Raw genomic sequence first — 14,729 nt, 5'->3', positions numbered from 1 at the left:
CGTGTAGTGTGAAAACTGAAAGTTTGTCAGAAGTAATAAATTTCGCTACACTCTGACTTAATTTAGCAAAAGAATTAATGAAACCAGAAAATCGAAAGTTAATTTAGTGGCTGAAGTTAATAGTGACCTTTCTTTCTGAAGCAAATCGAAATTCAGTAAAATACGGTTAGTCTTGGGCTACCTCAACAATCATTTCAAAAGCTACTGGAATCTACGCAATTTAGAAAGAAGAGATTTAACTTTGATCTTGAATTAAATGATTCTGAACAATTAACAATAGTAAAATTTAGTACGTACCAAGCTGAGCTGCAGTCACAGGTAAGCTAAAATACGGAAACAAAACTCGCACTCTTAATTTGTGCTTGTGTAATCTAAATATTGTAGCCAGCTATGAATACCTTAACTGAACTTTGAAATTAAAGCAGTGAAATCGAATGATGCTGGCGTTTGAATTTCAACGACACTCGGGTTCATTCCGGAAAAGGAAGGGACCCTGCTTGGTAATGCAATTGGGACAATGAGCAACAAAGGTTCATGCTACATTGCTGTAATTTAGTTGTGAAAATGGAACAGTTTGAAAATCTGAGGTCTGCCATACGGTTCTAAAACTTTACGTGCTTCCAGTCTTCCTTGTTGGTTGATTGAAGGTTTGAAGCCGTCGATCGAGGAGGTGGCGACAGTCACTCATTGTCGGCCGTCGCTGTTGCAGAAGCTGGATGTTGGCGCGCCTTCTTCTCGACAAGGTCACCGGGCGAAGCGGGCTCTTGATGTGCCCCAGCTAATGCTTCCAGTCCGCGACACCGTGTCAGAAACTATCATAGCAAGTCGAGCGCAATTACATGCTGCCCAACCCCGAAAGCGCGGCAACTCGCGGGAGCGTCACACCACACACCTGCTCCACTGCACCACCCCAGCCAGACTATCCCTCTGCCCGCGCTCCACGCGACAGAGTTAATACTACCAAAGATCCTACACACTTTGATTCTTCACACGACCTATCGATGTAAATGTTCGATAGTAGTTTTCCCTAGGCAAGACCCAGTGTAAAAATACAAATAATATTTACGAAACAAACCAATTATACATCGACATAAATGCATAAATATATATATACAAATAGTAAAACAATTACAATATGTAAAGACACAGAAATATCATATATTCAGGTAACAAAAATAAGGAAAACAAATTTATAGTACAATAGATGGAAATAGGAGGATATGCATTTCCAGCGTTACACGTGTCTCTATATTTGAATACGCATGCATATATCATTTTCTTTGGTGCTTCAGTGTGACTTCAAAATCAGTTGTAGCTTTACTTCCTGTTCTATTAGAGTCTGAATGCATCACATACGCCATGTTGACGTTATACTGGATGGTATGTAGCACATTCGACACAAATCTGTGAAAATTAAAAACACGTGAGTCACTAAAACAACAAACCTGAAAAGCACTTCCCACAACTAGGGATGTGTACACACATAACATTACACTGATGCTTGCTAACTTGAATTGCGTGACAGTGCATATTTATGTACATGCTCACATTTACGTGATGAGTTAAATACATCATGGACGCACATTCTTTGAAGTACACGTTTCAGCTGACTGGCAGTAAGGCACAGATAAGGCATTAAAAATAACTGCAACCAGTAGATGACCCTCACATAGGTATCTGATAACCGATTCGTACATTTGCTTTTATTTCATTTAAATCTACGGATTTGTTGAGAGTAGTTCTTAAACAGTTGAACACTTATACAGGTTTTTATGCAATTGATGGTTATACACCTTTACAAAAGGTTTTTATTTGCAGTGTATAAACAGGAGTTTTAGAACCTTTTCTGGAACTGTATAAATACCAACTGCATAAAAATCAATACAGTTTTCAAATGTTAAAAAAGAGCTACTCTTAAATAAGTTTGTGATATTTTTTAAAAAAAGTACAAACTAGTTGTCAGATACCAATGTGAGAGTCTTCTAGTGGCTGCAATTATTTCCATGCCTTATCTGTGCCATATTGCCAATCAGTTGAAACGTCTACTTCAAAAAAATGTGGATCCACGATGTACTTAACTTGACATGTAAAAGTTAAAAAGAGCACAAATGTGTACGGTTACGCTATTTAAGATTTACCATGCATCAGTAGATTGTTATGAGTTAGCTACACAAAGCGTTTTTCAACTGTATTATTTTTATTTGACACAAATCTATACCTTACTTTTAACAAACCTGTGCAGAATATAGTACATGTTATCCACTATAATGTCAACACAGCATGTATGATACAGTCATAATGTATAACAAACCAGTTTTCTCATTTTATGAAAACGCAGAATCTTTTTGTGTTAGCAGAAGAGCCAACACCGTGTTACTAGAGGAGGCCGAAATGCACGCGTTTTAGCTCACGCACGCTGGCTTGAGGAGGGAAGGACTGTACTGACGTGAGGTCTGGAACGTGACAAGGAATGAGAATTCAGAAAGCGGACATAATTAGTTTGATGCCCGCATCTCGTGGTCGTGCGGTAGCGTTCTCGCTTCCCACGCCCGGGTTCGATTCCCGGCGGGGTCAGGGATTTTCTCTGCCTCGTGATGGCTGGGGTTGTGTGCTGTCCTTAAGTTAGTTAGGTTTAAGTAGTTCTAAGTTCTAGGGGACTGATGACCATAGATGTTAAGTCCCATAGTGCTCAGAGCCATTTGAACCATTTTTTTAATTAGTTTGATATTTAACTTTAATCCATTAATGATGGACGTCGCACTTGACGGTACATGAGTCACAATATTGTCTGTTCAGAATACATTCTTGAAGTAATTATAGTAACTGAATATGGCGCCTTGCTAGGTCGTAGCAAATGACGTAGCTTAAGACTATGCTAAACTGTCGTCTCTGCAAATGAGAGCGTATGTAGACAGTGAACCGTCGCTAGGAAAGTCAGCTGTACAACTGGGGCGAGTGCTAGGGTGTGTCTCTAGACTAGACCTGTCGTGTGGTTGCGCTCGGTCTGCAATCACTGATAGTGGCGACACGCGGGTCCGACGTATATTAACGGACCGCGGCCAATTTAAAGGCTACCACCTACAAGTGTGGTGTCTGGCGGTGACACCAAAAATCTCATTTCCTCATTTCTGATGGCAAATTAATCATTATTTGAACATGTACCCTGTGTAAATGCATCACGTTAAGATGAGAGTATTAGCTCGTGTCATTAGGAATAAATAGCATTGAATGCGGCCTTGGAAGTTAATTTGCCTTCGTAATCGGTCAAAGAATCGCGTGTAATTTGCTTGTGCCTGTGACGGGAGCTCTGCGGGAAAACGACACGCAGAACTTGTTATGGTAGAGCCGTTGACCTCCTGTCTTCTATCGGGTGATCTGTCGAAACGTCGCTGAACGGCGCAGGATGTCGTTGCAGGGCGACTCTGAGCGCGAACGCCGCCAATGGTGGTCAGGGGGGAGGGGGGCGGGGGTGCACGGCGCGGCAACGACATGGTCCCGGTCAGGACGACACACATTCACATAAAGGGGAATGGCGCCCTCTACGATCCCGGCAGGCCGCGCCATTAACAGATTCCGCGCAGTACACCGGACTGCCCGTGTGCGGCGCCGAGATTTTGGGATAGCGCGGGCCACCAGCAGAGGCCCGTGTCCTCACAACCCTAAGTAGGTAACGGGTAATTATCTCCAATTACAAGCACAAGAGAGAACGGAATAAACTTAACGGTTTCCACTGAGTCTCTCTGGTACCATTTTGCTAAGTGTTCTGAAGAGCGACAAGTAACGACGTTGCAATTCTATTGCGTAAATTAAATTTAAAAGATATGTGTAAACATGTGTGTGTGTCGTTCCATCCCTGACAAAGATTATGTTTTGATTGACGATACGTTACAACAAAAATTTGACAAGGAAATTAAATTATTCGTCCCGCGAACTATAAAATCAATTCTCATCCAACTGACGGCGAGTTTTAAAGTATCCTCTAACGTCTCCAGACAACTTACCTCGTGTTGCCGCTGTAACTGAGTGATCAGCAACATGCTAAAATATTTCAAAAAGCAATACTGCTACCCATGCAGATTGCAATGCATGGGCTAATTGCAGCAATTAAAGCCATACTTTTATACATAGGAATTGAAAGATCAGAGGGCTTTGGTCAGCCAACCTTAAACGATGTAAAGTAAAATGAAAGTAACCAATAAAATCTTTTCATTTACTATCTTCAGAAAATTGCTAATTTGAAGGCTAACAAACATTACACGTACATCTAATTATTTCACAATGTCTATATTCAATAAACACATTACTGGCCACTGCAAAGGTACGAATATTACTCCATATGTACCCATATGTAAATATGACAAAATTCCTCCCGTGCGCAAGCAACCAACAACTACGTGCAGCGAAAAGAGAAATTACCAGAAATTCCTTAATGAATACCAAAGCCTCCTCCGGCGCTACTAGCACTATCACGACAGACTGGGACCTCTCATGACGCGCGACTTGTCTCCACTGACTCCCGTCGACAACTGCTCGCTCGATACTACTAGCAATAATATTATCCGAGACTCAGAGCTTGTGTTTGCACAGAGGAGAATCATATTCGTCCAAATATTAACCTTATTAACTATTATGTTGTATGTAACTCATAAGTCATAATGTTACTGCTTCGAGGTACTTTAACGGCAAAAACACTTCTCTGTGGAGGAAACTGAATAATTTGTTGTTATTGTACTAACTATAACTTAATTTCTTCATGTTTTGTTTTAGTTTCACCATTCTATGGACAAAAGTTGCACTGTTTCAAGATGATTAATTTATTTAGCTATGTGCATTAAAAATTATTACAGTGTCGAATAGATCACCATATGGCCAGAAAGTCAGTAAAATGTGTGCTTCACATCCCTATCTAGCTGCGTACAGAGCTCTCCACCCTTATTACAAGCTTTCATTAAAATTAAGAATCTTTTTGTCTTACCGTATTCCACATAAAGAAATATACTAGTTTTATACACTGGAGGTATTTTTGTTCGGTCTTTATCCGTTCGTCTAACGCCAGACGTTTCTCTATTTTGGACTTAGAATTAAGTGATAGACAACATAACTTCAGTTGATGAGATGAGATGATCGTATGTCTTCTCATATCCAGAAAGCATTTTGTTATGAAAGTACATACATGGCAGACAGCCTTGCCTTCTACATTAAAAATGAGCTTTCATTGTGTATCTTTGTGTTTTATCAACGAGAAAGACAGTGTAAACTTATGAGGTCTTCTTACCCGTGAGCTTTATCAAAATTATAATTATTTTCTAACACTGTTTTGAAAATATTATTCGCACTAAAAATACTATCATACATTTCTTATATAATAGACGTATGGCGATTTTTTATTATTTTATTTATAGTTTGCAATCCGGTAAATTATTTTTCGAATGTTTCTATTGGACATGAAATGGCAATGTGTACAAAAGTAATCTGAGCTGCAAAACAGTTATAGTTGCATTATAAATGGTTATTAGCTTAAACTTGTCCAACACTTCACATCATCAGTCAAAGAAACTGTCTGGTTACCTACTGAAGTCAGAAGCTCGTTGTATGCCTTCTCTTCTATTTTACTGACAACTATCTTCAGAAAAACCTACAACACTTTGATATAATAGTATCTAAATATTCATTTAACCCTCGCAGGAGCCTGGGTGGGGGGTGGAGTACTTTATGCCCACCTTTTGAAAATATTGTAATATAATCAGTTACACTATATTTTAAAATTCTAAAAGAATAATTGTTGTTTCCAATAAATTCTTCTACTGACTCAATAAATGTTATAATTTTTTCAATTAAACCACCCATAAATTTAAGCTGTAATTGTGGATGTCACTTTCTCCAGTCAATGTCATATTCAATATTTTGACGTTCTGGACGTTACTTAGACATCAATAATGCTTTAAACAGTATATTGTGGGTAAAAGTAAACAACAGTTAACGGAATTAGCATGCATTTATTTATTTAATGTTTTTGGGTAACAGCAAACTACTTTCCTTAGTAGTACGCGTTACTGGAAGTGCTGAAAGATATTTTCGTGTTGTGGACCCTGATAACACATCGGTTAATATAAGTCAACAACAGTTAACGAATTTTGCCTTCTTAAATTTTTTGTGGGGAAGGGGGACGGTTGTTACGTTCCCCATCTCAGTAATGGGCGTTATGGAAAAGACCTTGATATTGCTACGGCTAATTACTTAAAACTTAATGCGTTTTCATAACACTTTCATTTTTGTCTTATTGAACCGATAATTTATTTTCAGTTGCTCCGCATGTCGTTACACTAGATTTAAGTGCTCATTTTTATCCAAAGGCATAAGGTAAGTATCTACTTTTTTAACATGAAGCTGCAATATGTATCCTGATCATTACCGAATTTTCTCGGAAATAACTTACAATTCCTTAAAACTGGTAACATAGTTTTCTTGTAAAGCTTTAAGTCTAACACCTAATGTTCATCTTGGATCCAAATGAACCTCAGACAGTTGAGACCCTTGCGAGTGAGCGGGATATATAATGTGCGTGTGTGTGTGGGTATGTGTGTGTGTTTGTGTGTCTGTCTGTCTGTCTGTATCTTTGGTAGACTGACCAGTACGGATTTAGTTTCCTTGTCGAAGGGGCAACCCGCTTATGTCGATTTACGCGGATGAGTCGGGATTGTTCAGGCAGTTGAGAGCTGGAAGAAGAGCGGAAAGTATCTCCGCTCTTGGGTTGGATGGGCTACATGGTTACATCGCTCCCTATTGTGGCCGAGCGAGTGGCCTCTATTTGGTACCTTTGTTTTTGGTGCTTTTTCTGCCATCCCCGTCTGACTGTTGACTTCGAAATGCGTCTTAAGACGGAATTGTGTCCCAGTGCATTAAAATTGGCATACGACAATGACGATTATAAAATCGTAATTTCAGGATGATCACAAGGGAACTTATTTTGAAGAGAACCGTGCTTTCCGATGTCAACGCAGGATAGCATCTAAATTGAACTTATTGTTGTCAGCGATGGTGGACACTGTGTTTGAGTTTACCAGTGTCATTTTTTCTGAATGATAACCCTCCGTCTCTCTCAGTCTGAACAGGTCTCGGAAGACTCAAGGTACTGACCGACCGCCGTGTCATCCGTAGCCTACAGGCATCACTGAATGCGGATATGGAGGGGCGTGTGGTCAGCAAACTGCTACCCCAGCCATTGACAGTTTTCGTGACCGGAGTCGCTACTTTACAATCAATTAGCTCCTCAATTTTTCTCACAGGGGCTGAGTGCACTCCGCTTGCCAACAACGCTTAGCAGACTGGACGGTCACCCATCGAAGTGCTAGCCCAGCCCGACAGGGCTGAACTTCGGTGCTCTGACGAAAATAGTGTTACCACTGCCGCAAGGCCGTTAGCTGTGAGTGATAACACATACCGATATTCCTCTCAGTCTCATCACTGTTTCTACTTTGACAATCGAGTTTTTTTTTATTATAACCTTAGCAGTGGAATACTCTTAATATAACAATAGCTTATTATTCTTATGCTATGTTGGTTTCGGGAGCGCCAAAGTGGAATATAGTTAACAGCACTTCACCGTAACTACGCCTGTTTGTATTCTATTTTCATATTGAATACTTTAGTTTTAGCCTATTGCGTTTCTACATCTCCCGTGCTTTTAGTGTCCATATTTGACTTGTGTTTAAACTGGTGTTTTTAAAGCTCCAAATTCTGTTTTCAATTATGTTGCTCTCTGTCTGTTACAGTAATATGTTATTTGCTATACAGTCCGTTTCTTACTATCAGAACCAGAAAAACACTTATTTTATTGCTCTGAATCGAAAGAGAGTAGTTAATATCGCTACCTAAAACTTTTAAATTGTTAATAATGTCACTCAGATATGACGTAAGGGTGTTAATCAATTGAGTTAGATGAAGATTGTGCATGTTATTAAATTTCTGAACTTTTTTTTGCTGTCAAATTGAGTAAAGCTCATTGACGATGAAATGTGAAATGTGTTTGCAAAAAAATTTTATGTTTGTCATTTAGTATCAGAACAACTTAATAAAAACTAATATGCCTGTTAAAACGATCGCCAGCACCTTACCATTACCAACTCCCTTCCCGTATCTCGTTCCTTGATTGTCATTTCAAGAAGTCTCACTTTTTCTGTGGCTTCTATCATGTTATTTTCATGTCATTTGTGTCATGACTTCTCCATCTCTGCGTGTTAAAGAAACAAATTACAAAAATCTGTTTTCTCCGCTACAGGCCGAAATTGGTACAGCTGCCTTAGTTTAATGTTCCCGTCATCACCCACAGTGTAGAAAACAACGTTAAATCTATCTAAATATACAATAAAATTGTGCTGTTACTTAAGGGAACGGTGGCTAGTATGATCCAATTAAGGCAAAAGGGTACAAAAGATTTTTGTAACTCTGAAATAAAATATAATTGCACAAAGATAATACTGGAAGATTTGTTTCGGTGTTAATAGTGAAGAAATGATTTCCAATCAAAACAGCACATAACAAGGAAAGATTTTCTAAGACTCATGATTCAAGATGTTAAGAAAAGTGACGGGTAGTGTAGGCCATACTTCAAAATACAGGTTTTTAAATAAAAGAAATTCGATTTTTTTGGGTTACAATCAAATTATCTGTTTAAAATGACGAGTAAGAGATAATAAGAATTTGTTGATTGGAAACCTTTTCATTTTCGGACGGATGCCACCTGTGAGGCAGTTTCCGGTGCTCATTCATAGGGCTATGTATAGTAATCTTTTCCTGTCAATATCTTTTCTCCGTTAAATCTGCGAGGCAGCGTCAAATATTTTCTCCAGATTGTAAGACAGGTTTTGGAGTTCAGTCTTAGCTAGCGGCATTAACCTGAAATTTTAATCTTTCATGTGCTCTACAAGCATCTCTTCGCAGTGGCGTTCAATTATGGTTTGAAAAATTACATCTTTGGTGACATAGATTCTGCTGATTCGCAGGAATGATTTTCATTCCCTTGTGCAGAGTAGTTCTAGGAAGATTAAAAGGATAGGCATCAGCCCTTTCGGTCACTACACGTGTCAAAACTCTTGAAATCGCTTTCTTCACTGCAGTCACGAAACACTCTCTTCGGCCCACACCGTCACGCTTTTTCTTCAATTTGACATCGTGCCCTCAAAAGAAAATATTAATTAATTTCGTGGCCTCATACTACGGGAGTCTGGTATTCCTCACAACACCTGAATGACACCGCGCATTACAACATGGTAGAAACAGAAGCAATCCGCATTAGACTGCTACAGTAATGATACTAATTTTGTATTACAACTTCTTAATAAACAGGTGTTGGAATATACAGCGTTCACTATCTTCGACTCTGAAACACAAATAAAATTTACTTGTTACACAAACTCAACAACAAAATCTCTCAAGTTCTATAAATGGCCAAGTGATGTCTGCACTTATTTTTGTGATGTGTTTGGAGGTTTTAGTGTATTGCAAAGTGGCTGGCTCCTCCTTTTCTTTCCTTGCGGTCAGCCGGCCACTTCCACTGCTAAATTGTTTTACCTCCATCTACCACTTTCTTCTTGTGTTGTCCATGTTTGACTGCAGACGGCATGCTTCGTCCCTTGTTTCGGTGTGGGCAGGCACATATTTTTCCAACCTTGTTACCTGTGTTTTACGTTCTGCTTTAACTTACTGTTCTGAGTATTGTCTTGACACCTGTATCAATCTGTTACTAAGCAGGAGCTGAAGACCTTGCCGTCGTGCGCCCATACAACCCTCTCTATCATCATCATCATCATCATCATCATCCAAGCACTGAATGCGTCCGAGATCTACACATGTACCCAGCGGCATAGACTAACCGGTGTTCCGTGAATGTATGGTGCACGGTAAAACTTACTAGGAACAAATGACTTCTTACCACTCCGAAAGGCACTATTGTTTCCATTCAAAATTGAGTGTGGTGTCATGTTCCACCGTAATTCACGCTCCCGTGGTGCGATAGGTGCTATCCTTAGCAACGGAGTTTAGAAACAACTCTTGTCCGATAAAGTCTGCTCTCCGATATTACCCGACTTTCTCTACGTACTTTTTCGGTCATTATAATTTACATTTCACAGGAAAGCGAATATACAGTAAAGTACATAACTGGAACCAATAAGGCATAAAGTAGCATACACAAAAGCCTGTGATTTTGACCAAGGTGATTATTTTACGATGAACGGCCTCGTGGCTGTGGTAACACAGGTTCCTGTCAGATCACCGAAGTTAAGCGCTGTCGCGTTTAGCTGGCACTTGGAGTCTACCGTACTTGGCACTCTACCGAGCGCTGCTGGCAAGCGGTCTACACTCACACCTTGTGAGGCCAATCGAAGAGCTACTTGACTGACAAGTAGTGGCACCGATCACGAAGCCTGACAAAGGCCGGAAGAGCGGTGTGCTGACCTCTCGCCCCTCAATACCCGCGTCCAGTGACGCCTAAGGCCAGAGGAAGACACGGCGGTCGGTCAGCTCCGTTAGGGTCTTCCGAGACCTGTTCGGACGGAGTTTCGTTTTGGGTTACATCATGGTGCTTTTCCTCTTAAACAAATATCATCATAAAGTGTCTGGCCTAAAAAATTGCAGTGCAACGAAACATCTCTATGGCTACTCTTCTAATCAAAATTAACTGCCTGGCAGTGGGTTCATCGAACCACCTGTAAGCTATTCCTCTACCACTCCGTTCTCGAACTTCGCACGGTGTAAACGAACACCAAAGTCTTTCAGTGCGAGTTCTGACTTCTATTATTTTGTCATGATGATCATTTCTGACAACGCAGGTGGGCACCAAATTTTTTTCCCCATTTAGAGGCGAAAGACGGTAACTGAAATTCTAAGAGAAGATCCTGCTGCAAAGAAAAACTGATTTGTTTTAATGATTATCACCCCAAATCGCGTATCACATCAGAGACTCTCTGTCCCCTATTTTGCGATTTTATAAAACGAGCTACACTTCTTTGAATTTCTTCGATGTCCTCCGTCAAACCCATCTGTTACCGATCCCACACCGAGCCGCAGTACTCCAGAAGACCGCGGACAAGCGTAGTACAGGGAGTCTCTTTAGTACACCTTTCGCATTTTCTGTGAGCTTCGCCAATAAATCGCAGTTTTTGGTTAGTTTTCCCAACACCATTACCTGTGTGATTATTCCAGATGAAGTTAATCACAGCAGTAATCCTTAAGTATTTAGCTGAATTCACAGCTTTTAGGTTCGTGTGATTTAACGTGTAACCGAAATTTAGCGGGTTCCTTTTAGTTCAGGTTAGATGACTTCAAGCTTTCCATTGTTTAGAATCAACTGCCACTTTTCACACCATACAGAAGTAGAAATGACTTTACAGTTGGTTTTGACCATCTGCTGACTTTACAAGAAGGTAAATGACAGCATCATCTACAAGCAATTTATAATGGCTGCTCAGGTGGTCTCCTAACAGGAACAGAAGAGGCTGTATAGCACTTCCTTTGGCAACGCCAGATATTACTTCTATTTTACTCGATGGGTTTCCGCCAGTTACTCCTAACTGTCGTCTTTCTGACAGCAAATCACGAACCTACTCGCACAACTGAGATGATACTCCGCAAGTACGAAATTCGATTTAAAATCGCTTGTGAGGAACGGTGTTGGTTGGTTGGTTGGTTTGGGGAAGGAGACCAGACAGCGTGGTCATCGGTCTCATCGGATTAGGGAAGGAAGTCGGCCGTGCCCTTTCAGAGGAACCATCCCGGCATTTGCCTGAAGTGATTTAGGGAAATCACGGAAAACCTAAATCAGGATGGCCGGACGCGGGATTGAACCGTCGTCCTCCCGAATGCGAGTCCAGTGTCTGACCACTGCGCCACCCCGCACGGTGAGGAACGGTGTCAGAAGCCTTCTGGAGACCTTCATGGATTCAGTTTGGCACTAGCTGTCAACAGTACTCGGTACTTCGTGAGAATAAATAGGTAGTTCTGTATAACAAGACGATATTCTCTGAAACCTTGTTGGCTGTTTGTCAATAAATTGTATTCTTCGAGGTAATTCATAATTTTCGAACACGATATTTCATAATCCCACTGCAAATCGACGACGGTGATATGGGTCTGTAAGTGAGCCGATTACACCTATTTCTTCTGTTGAATACCTGTGCGACCTGAGAAACTTTCCACGCTCTAGGTAAAGAAGACGACTTTGTGCATCTAAGGCTTTATCATAAGCGACACTGTTCAACACAGAAGATAGGAAAGTATCAGTTTTCACTCATCGGTAGTAGAGATAGTTTCAGCAGTTCACCCTCTTTACGGCATGTAAAGTATACGAGAAGGATATGCACAAACCCATTGAAAGCTGTAGGTATCTCTTTACTCAGTCACGTTGGTAAAATTGTGACTGACATTACGACACGAGTCAGTAACCAAACGTTAGGGATTACAACATTGTATACGAAGTTTACCATCGGTGGTTTCAAGTGTAAACGCTCCATGTGCTGCAGTCAGAACTTACACTGAAGAGCCAAAACATTATGACCATCTGCCTAATAGCTCGCTTGTCTGTCTTTGGAACTGAATACGCCACTGATTCTGCATATCACGGACCCTGCAGTTTGTCGGTAGCATTTATTGTATAGAAAGTTTGTGATCTCATACAGAGTCACAGAACGTTTACGTCGAATATACACTCCTGGAAATTGAAATAAGAACACCGTGAATTCATTGTCCCAGGAAGGGGAAACTTTATTGACACATTCCTGGGGTCAGATACATCACATGATCACACTGACAGAACCACAGGCACATAGACACAGGCAACAGAGCATGCACAATGTCGGCACTAGTACAGTGTATATCCACCTTTCGCAGCAATGCAGGCTGCTATTCTCCCATGGAGACGATCGTAGAGATGCTGGATGTAGTCCTGTGGAACGGCTTGCCATGCCATTTCCACCTGGCGCCTCAGTTGGACCAGCGTTCGTGCTGGACGTGCAGACCGCGTGAGACGACGCTTCATCCAGTCCCAAACATGCTCAATGGGGGACAGATCCGGAGATCTTGCTGGCCAGGGTAGTTGACTTACACCTTCTAGAGCACGTTGGGTGGCACGGGATACATGCGGACGTGCATTGTCCTGTTGGAACAGCAAGTTCCCTTGCCGGTCTAGGAATGGTAGAACGATGGGTTCGATGACGGTTTGGATGTACCGTGCACTATTCAGTGTCCCCTCGACGATCACCAGTGGTGTATGCCCAGTGTAGGAGATCGCTCCCCACACCATGATTCCGGGTGTTGGCCCTGTGTGCTTCGGTCGTATGCAGTCCTGATTGTGGCGCTCACCTGCACGGTGCCAAACACGCATACGACCATCATTGGCACCAAGGCAGAAGCGACTCTCATCGCTGAAGACGACACGTCTCCATTCGTCCCTCCATTCACGCCTGTCGCGACACCACTGGAGGCGGGCTGCGCGATGTTGGGGCGTGAGCGGAAGACGGCCTAACGGTGTGCGGGACCGTAGCCCAGCTTCATGGGGACGGTTGCGAATGGTCCTCGCCGATACCCCAGGAGCAACAGTGTCCCTAATTTGCTGGGAAGTGGCGGTGCGGTCCCCTACGGCACTGCGTAGGATCCTACGGTCTTGGCGTGCATCCGTGCGTCGCTGCGGTCCGGTCCCAGGTCGACGGGCACGTGCACCTTCCGCCGACCACTGGCGACAACATCGATGTACTGTGGAGACCTCACGCCCCACGTGTTGAGCAATTCGGCGGTACGTCCACCCGGCCTCCCGCATGCCCACTATACGCCCTCGCTCAAAGTCCGTCAACTGCACATACGGTTCACGTCCACGCTGTCGCGGCATGCTACCAGTGTTAAAGACTGCGATGGAGCTCCGTATGCCACGGCAAACTGGCTGACACTGACGGCGGCGGTGCACAAATGCTGCGCAGCTAGCGCCATTCGACGGCCAACACCGCGGTTCCTGGTGTGTCCGCTGTGCCGTGCGTGTGATCATTGCTTGTACAGCCCTCTCGCAGTGTCCGGAGCAAGTATGGTGGGTCTGACACACCGGTGTCAATGTGATCTTTTTTCCATTTCCAGGAGTGTAAAACACCTGCTTATTTTAGCCACTCATCAGAATTCACTCAGGTGACCAGATTCTTGCAGGTAGTTCGCAGCTGTCAGCGTGTCTCAGATTATTACTACAAGTCCTATGCTAGCGCAGGAGACTGTCTCCCATACGATACTACTGCTGCCACCAGCCCGCGTCCACGGCGCGCTGCACGCTTCAGACCGCCGTTCACATCGATGATAGGGTTTGTCGAGGCGGCCATCGATATAGCGTAGAAAAAATGTCATTTACCTGAAAAGTTAAGAGTTTTGCATTGATCGACGGTCGAATCCCGGTGGTCCCGTGCCCACTGCAATTATAACTGACGCTGGTTTGTATCAACATATGAACACATATGGGTGGTCTGCTGCGGAGCTGAATGTGAACAATGTACGATGAAAAGCGTGCTCCGAAACACTTCTGCGAGCACTAGCATTGTGCTCTTTCGGCAGAGATGTCACAAATGACCATCTCCCCTACTTTACAGAACAGTCAAGCCTCCGAACCCTACGTTCTGTGAAGAGTCTTGGACGTCCAACCATTTAGCGCCTAGCGGTAGTTGCACTGTCCTAATTGTTTCCGTATATGCTCACGACAGTAG

This window comes from Schistocerca cancellata, chromosome 5 (assembly GCF_023864275.1).
Source record: "Schistocerca cancellata isolate TAMUIC-IGC-003103 chromosome 5, iqSchCanc2.1, whole genome shotgun sequence".
Classification (NCBI taxonomy): Eukaryota; Metazoa; Arthropoda; class Insecta; order Orthoptera; family Acrididae; genus Schistocerca; species Schistocerca cancellata.
The sequence above is the reverse complement of the archived record's forward strand: the minus strand, read 5'-3'. Positions refer to the sequence as shown.